The sequence below is a fragment of the Macrobrachium nipponense genome, chromosome 28, assembly GCF_015104395.2.
Source record: "Macrobrachium nipponense isolate FS-2020 chromosome 28, ASM1510439v2, whole genome shotgun sequence".
Taxonomy (NCBI): domain Eukaryota; kingdom Metazoa; phylum Arthropoda; class Malacostraca; order Decapoda; family Palaemonidae; genus Macrobrachium; species Macrobrachium nipponense.
Window position 1 is genome coordinate 44,199,737 of NC_087217.1, and position 7,581 is coordinate 44,207,317.

General features: G+C 35.6%; 1 protein-coding gene across 3 annotated transcripts in view; it reads right to left on the reverse strand.

The window, feature by feature from the left end:
- Positions 1 to 7,581, reverse strand: part of LOC135201700 (ATP-binding cassette sub-family C member 5-like) — a 362,327-nt gene that overhangs the window by 286,066 nt on the left and 68,680 nt on the right. The gene's annotated exons all lie outside the window — the stretch shown is intronic.

Sequence of the window (7,581 nt, forward strand, 5' to 3'; positions counted from 1 at the left end):
TTTGAGGTGTTCCACCTGTATAAGCCCATGTTCTAAATTTTGCCGTTCATTAAACAATATAATTCATCTATGTATGATTCTCTCCGGTTTATTAAGCTTTCTTGATATCTCTCCAACAGGAACTTGCACCGAATGCAGTGCAATAAGTTGTCTCTCGCTTTAGAGGGATGTTTCTTAGACCGATAAATGACACATTGACAGATTCCCGTGCACATAACATCAAAAGCAATAGAGTGAGGTCGCCTGGTTCACACTGTTAGGATATCGTTTTTTTTTGTTTTTTTTCTTTTTAAATTTGATAGCGTTTTGTGAGATTCCAATGTTTTCTGTAAAATTTAACAAATGGAATAGTTTAACTACCTTCAACTTAATATTGAAATGATAATTTAACTGCTATGTTTATGCGATACTGCTAGTGATAGGTGTCTCCTATCTATTTGGTAATGTATATCTATGGTTGTGATATGACGTTTTTTATCACTTCGTTTCGTTCACGTCAATTTTGCTATATGGAAAATAGTTTTACACAATAACATAACATAATGTCTTAAAGATATTAGTGACTGTTTTAAACGTCATCACATATGATTTCTCCCATCTTTAAAAAGAAAATCGATAAATAAAGCATGAATCGTGCGTCAGGCAGGTGAACGAAAAATTAGAAACTCTGCCAATAGTTTTTTGGCCGACAGTACATACATACCAGTTGTATACGGGTCGGAGACGTGACCACTTCCGAGGAAGACAGACGAGATATTTTTTGAAGAACCGCGGACAAAAATGGGCAGTATTTATGGCCGGTGTGCGGTGGTGGCGAAGACCGTAATACGAGATTTTTTTTTCTTTTTTTTTGAGTGAGTGAGGAAATTATCTATTAGAGATTTGGCTCTCTATCTCTCTCTCTCTCACTATAATATATATATATATATATATATATATATATATATATATATATATATGTTTATATATATAGATATATAATATATATATATATATATATAAAACATGGTTATCTCTCCCTCTGTCTCTGTCTCTCTGTCTCTCTCTCTCTTATAAATATATATATATATATATATATATATATATATATATATATATTATAGTGAGAGAGAGAGAGAGAGATAGAGAGCCAAATCTCTAATAGATAATTTCCTCACTCACTCAAAAAAAAAGAAAAAAAAAAACTCGTGTTACGGTCTTCGCCACCACCGCACACCGGCCATAAATACTGCCCATTTTTGTCCGCGGTTCTTCAAAAAAATCTCGTCTGTCTTCCTCGGAAGTGGTCACGTCTCCGACCCGTATACAACTGGTATATATGTACATACACTTGTACGAGGAGGCTCACGTACACGGCGACATTCATTTTGCCCTGCTCGCTGGGCTGACGGCTAAAAAAAAAATTAAAAACTCCTCTTCACCCGAGGTCTGTGACTATCTCTTCCTCCTCTTCTTCTTCTTCTTCTTTGGTTCTCTCGAACCAAAATAGCTCCCACCGCACTGGATGACCTCCTCATTTAACAAGGATTTTCTTCGCTTATCTGGACTTTCTATGGGATTACAGTGACCAGTTCGTGTATGTGAAAGCGCAGTGATTGTGTCAGCGACCAGTGTTTTTAGTAATTGAAGTGTACATTGTTATTTTTAGCTTAAAAATTTCTTGGAGTTACCTACTGGACTCCTGTTAAATTTTTTTCGAGCCGCGCATCTTGTGACGTCAAAGGAACTCATAGTATTGTTTCTTTCTATCAGAATCTAATATCGTAAATTACAAAGTATTTATCACTTTCCTGGACACTGATTAAAGATCCCATTATTCTTCACGCACTGTAAACATCAAATATGCCTACTAATAGCACACATATAAGCAGGTGAAGAGATAGGGAGAGGTGGAGAAGAGAGAGACAAACCACCGTTTTCGTCGCTTTCAAACCCAACACAACAAGTTTTAAGAGGTACAAGAAGAGTGAATTGCAGAAACACTGTTACTCAGCTTGGGACTTGGAGGTGTATGGACTAATAAAGAAACCCTAATTGATAAAACTAATCACTTATTATGGGAGTATTGAAGAAACACTTTCGCCGCCTGATGGCACCCATGAGATAGAAAATGAGAGACTAATCCCAAATTCGGCAGAACTACTTCACCGATTTGAAGCGGTTTGTTAGGGAAACTAAAGACAATTTTTATGTTGTGAACAATTCCCTGGCACAGAAGGAAAGAAAAAGAAATAGAGGAGCTTAAAACTAAACTTTATTTTGCTGAATAAACTATCAAACACTTAAAAGAGAGCCATTCAGCAACAGAATAGATCGCGCTCCCGTCAAACTCTGGCATCCCACTTCGAATGAAAGGAAAATATATTACTTATTGGAGATTCTTGTTTAAAAGAAGTCAAGTCTAATGACCTCAACGATAAGCTATGATCAGAACCCTCCCGAAGCAAATCTGGATCTACTAAAAGTCCTGGATTAGGGAAAAACTGGAATTTTCACCGAAAGAAAGAATGCTCATCTTACTGTGGTACTCAGGACCTGCTTGACGAAGATGTAGCGTTGGAAAGAGTCCTCGATAACCTGGGCGCCATTGTGGCTGAACTCAAAGAGAAAAATAATGACATTGTAGTAAAGGTTTGTGAACTTGTTCCAGCTCTAGAAGCAAGACATGATTTGAATAGTAGAATAAATCAATATAACTGTAAATTGTTAGAATGGTGTGACCAGAAATGGTGTTGTTTTAATTGAGACACAAAGGTTTTTTAGCTTGGAACAGGCGATATTGATACAAATTGCTATGAAAACCAGGATGATAAAAACTATGATTTGCTAAATAGAATTGGTGAGGTTAGGTTGCTAGATGCAATTTCATCTATATGCACAAACGACTTTCTCTGTTTATAATTGGAAAGAAATCAAGTCAAATATATGTAATCTGAAAAATAATAACTATAGGATTAATCATGTAAAGAGTAAACAAAATAGCAACCTTATGATAAATCGGGAGGTAGAAGGAAGGAATAAAAATAGGTTACATAGAAATAGCTATCAACACTCAAGGAATAATACTTATTATCGAGTAGACTTGGTTATGGTAGAGACCAAGCGCACTTTAGTTAGTACAAATGCTAGACAAGGACATGATAGAAGTAACGAGAAGTTAACGACTATATTATTCATATACCGAAAGAAATGGGTATGGGTGTTACAAATGTGGTGATTTAATCACCACCAATCCGATTGTAGTTCGACCATAAGGTTGGTGTTACTCATGCCATGAATATGGAACACAAAAGCAAACAATGTCAGAAAAATATCCATTGCTAGGGACATAGGCCAAGAAGGCAGTGCCATTGATTGAGAATGCTAAATGTAATGATTTCTAAAAGTTGTACATATAAATGCCCAATCAATACTTGGTCATATACTTGAAATACAGTTAATGCTAGAAGAACAAAAAATCGATATTTTATGTATTAGAGACATGGCTGTATCCTTATATAAGTGATACTTTTATTCATATACCTGAGTATAATATATATCGTGAGGATCATGGTCGAGGTGGAGTGTATGTTTTGTTTTATAAGGAATTATTTGAAAGTCACCGAGCTGAAATTTGGGATCGAAAAAACAGGAGGGAGTGGAAGATAAGTGGGTCTCCGTCCAACATCGAAAATTTCCCTCTATTATTGTTGGGTGCGTGTACCGCCATCCTAAAGCTGCTGTTACCTCTTTAACTATATTTCAGACGTCTTTAAGGAGGTAATTTTACGCAATAAGCCTGTTTCATTTACGGGATTTTAATGATGATCTGTTAAAAAAGGAGAAACAAACTGGGTAAGCTAATTAAAAACTTAAGATTTGACCAGATTGTAGATAAACCCACACGAATCACTTCTACCTCAGCATCCCTTATCGATCTAGTCATTACAAATGCTAAATATATGATAACAAAATCAGAGGTAACCCCTAGCTCAATAGCAGATCACGCGAATATTTTAACTTTGCTGAACGTCGTAAACCGAAAAGGCAAGAACGTTCGTAAACCGAAAAGCAAACTATTTTTAAAACTTTTAGGTGCTTGAAAAATTACTCTCAAGAAACTCTTTGCTCTCTCTTATGAATAATGTTTCCCTATTGAATCAAATTTTAAGTACCGATAACGTAGGTGTAAGCAAGTAGAAATTTTAAACCAATGTTTTCACATCTGTGTAGATAGTGCGCACCTGTGGTTACTAGAGAAGTAACTCGTCCCCCTGCCCCTTGGATTTCTGATACTATAAAAGAGACGATAATGGTATAGATAACGTGAAAAAAAAACTAAAAAATCAAAGAGAAAATATTCAGCTTAGAGAAACTCATAAGGAACTGAAGAAGAAAAAAAGGTAAACTCGATGTTAACTGATGGTAGAAAACAGTACTACAAACAAGAATTTAAAAATGCTAAAGGTGACATGGCTGCTACGTGGAAGATTACTAATAATATGCTTTTCAATGGAATAAACAGCGATACGAATAAGCTGAATTGTTGACCAGTGATACCGATGTTTTGCAACGTCAAAGCTGAGAGTTTAACGAATTCTTTCGCAGAAGTGGGGAGAAAGACCTTTGAAAAAAAACACAGGAAGAACTGCATAACCGCATGCCTTTGGAAACAGACCCTATTATCCCTCACAGTAGAGTCGATAGTTTTAAACCAAGGCCAGTGGACTGTAACACAGTAATCTAGTCATTAAAGTTTTGAAAGAATCTAACGCCTTTGGATCTGATGGTATTTGTTTACGTTTCATTAGAGATGGTTTTTTATATGTTTATTGCTTTTTACTGACGATAATTATCAATACATCAGTTGTTACTTATTCATATCCAGACATATGGAAAAATTTCCCATGTCGTTCCGCTCTTCAAAAGCGGGGATGCCGACGATAATCTCAAATTACCGTCCCATTTCCTCGCTACCTATTCTATCGAAAGTACTTGAAAAAATTATTGCAAATCAGTTAACTGAATTTTTTAGAGGAAAATAAACTAATCTCTTTAAGCCAACCATGGATTCCGACCAAAATTGTCTACTGAAACAGCCCTGTTAAAATTATCTGACAAGATTTATGAAAATATAGCAACCCAAAAAAAAGTTTTCCTTACTTTTATTACTAGATTTATCTAAGGCTTTTGATAGCGTGAATGGGTGCCATATTATTAGAAATGTGCGTTGATAATATTGATCAGAGGTTTAAGAGCTACCTTGAGAATAGGTTTCAGTCCGTCAGGCTAAATGGTACTGTATCATCGAAGAAAATATTCAATTCGGAGTACCTCAGGGATCAATTCTCGGCCCTATACTTTTCATGGTATATGTTAATGATCTCGTGAGATCATACCTGGCTGTTTTATAGTTCAATATGCTGATGACACACAAATACTAATAGAAGGTGACATTAAGGATATAGCCGACATGATTTGTAAGGCAGAAGACATTCTAAAACAGGGCTAAAGATTACTTTTTGGGAAATGGCTTACTTCTAAATGAGAAAAAGACACAGTTTTATCATTATTGGATCCAGCAATATGTGTCAGATATTTGGAGATGAGGTACAGATAAATTTTAATGGAAATATAATTAAGCCAATGACGACTGTGAAAAATTTAGGTGTTCATTTCGATCGGTACATGAACTTTGACTGTCACATAGACGAAATGTATAAAAAGGTAATGGGTACTCTTATATACTTAAATAAAAGATCATTTTGAGTCAAGTACTCGCAAGATAGTCGTCCAGTCACTAGCTTTAAGTTATATAAAATATTGCTTAAAAGTTTGGGGATGTACTAACAAATCACAGCTACAAAGAGTACAAAAGCTGCAGAACTTTGCAGCAAGAGTGGCTGTTGGCAACGTTAGAAAGTTTGAACATGTAACTCCACATTTAAAGGAATTGGAATGGTTGAAAATAAGAGACCAGTATACTCTTGACATGTGCATTATGGTATATAAAGCTTTAAATAATAAAATTCCAGATTGGTTATACAGTTTCCCACCAGTATCTTTATTCAGTAATGTCCACTACACGCCAAAGGGATGATTTGTAGTTGCAAGACATAAAACTAGTATTGGCTCACGGCAAATCAGAGTTCGAGGTCCAGTGTTGTATAATGAACAGCCACGTGAAATAAAAGAAGCTGGCTCTGTGTCTATTTTCAAGTCAAAACTAAGGAGTTTACTTTTAACAGAGTCTTAATTGTTTCTTTTAATTATTATTACTTTGTTCTTAGATTTTGATCTGGCTTATTTTTTATATGTTTTACTAACTGATACTGCATTGTAGTTCTTAAATCCAGGTAGGTCCTAATTCTTAACATGGGTTCTGAGTCTGTACATATTTGCTAAGACTTATTTATTGAAAAAAATTTTATGACTATCTGATTTTTACTACATATCCTATCTTTTTAGAACTATCTTCGTTTTTGTATTGCCTGTACGTATTTTATATACTTATTTATTGATAAATTTATGACTATTAGATTTCTATTTGAAGCTCAATTTACCTATGATTGTCTATTTTTATACATAGTTTCAAATAGTTTCCTATGGTATTTTAATGTTATTGCTATTTTACTGATTTTGATATTCTTAACCTATACCAAGTTTTATGTAAGAGTTAAATTCAAAATGTTTTATACTGATATGGCTACTTATGTAGAATACCCAATGTACAATTGGAAATAAAGGATTATTATTATTATTATTATTATTATTATTATCTTCTTCTCGCCCTTAGCCGCGATATAGCGACCGTTTGACTTTTGTTTGTTTGTTTGTATGGTGTTTTTATCTTAGCATGGAACCAGTATATTTATTCAACAACGGGACCAACGGCTTTATACGTGACTTCCGAACCACGCCGAGAATGAACTTCTATCACCAGAAATACACATCTCTCATACCCCAATGGAATGAACGAGAATCGATCTCGCGGCCACCGAGGTGGCAGGCCAAGACCATACCGACCACGCCACTGAGGATCCCGTGTTTGCCGAAGGCCCTATAACTAGGAACTGGATGCCGGTGCCATGCTGTTGGAGCCCTTCGCTTTTTTTTTTACTTACGTACATGCAAACACACACACACACACACATACATACACACATATATATATATACTAACAAACGAACATCAACTACGCTATAGTAGAGTCACATCAACCGAGCATTTGATGTCTAGCCCAGTCCCTTACGACGCTCCTGATTTGCTGTTTATAAGCCAATCAAAGGGCGGGAAACTCTCAGTCTGTCTCGAGAGTTCACATGGGAAGGATTTAGTTCCACCTCTCTTGAGGAATACTTTTGAAAGACGTATCCCTCGAGAGAGATGGAATATACATTCTGCCTATGTGAACTCTCGAGAGAAACTAAGGAGAGTTTCCAGCCCTGTGATTGGCTTATCAACAGCCAATCAGGAGCGTCGTAAGGGACTGGCCTAGACATCAAATGCACGGTTGATGTGAATCTACTATAGGAACCATCTATTTTTAATGAGGTCCTTTCATAGTAATTGTAGTATTCCAAAGAAAATTTATATATATAT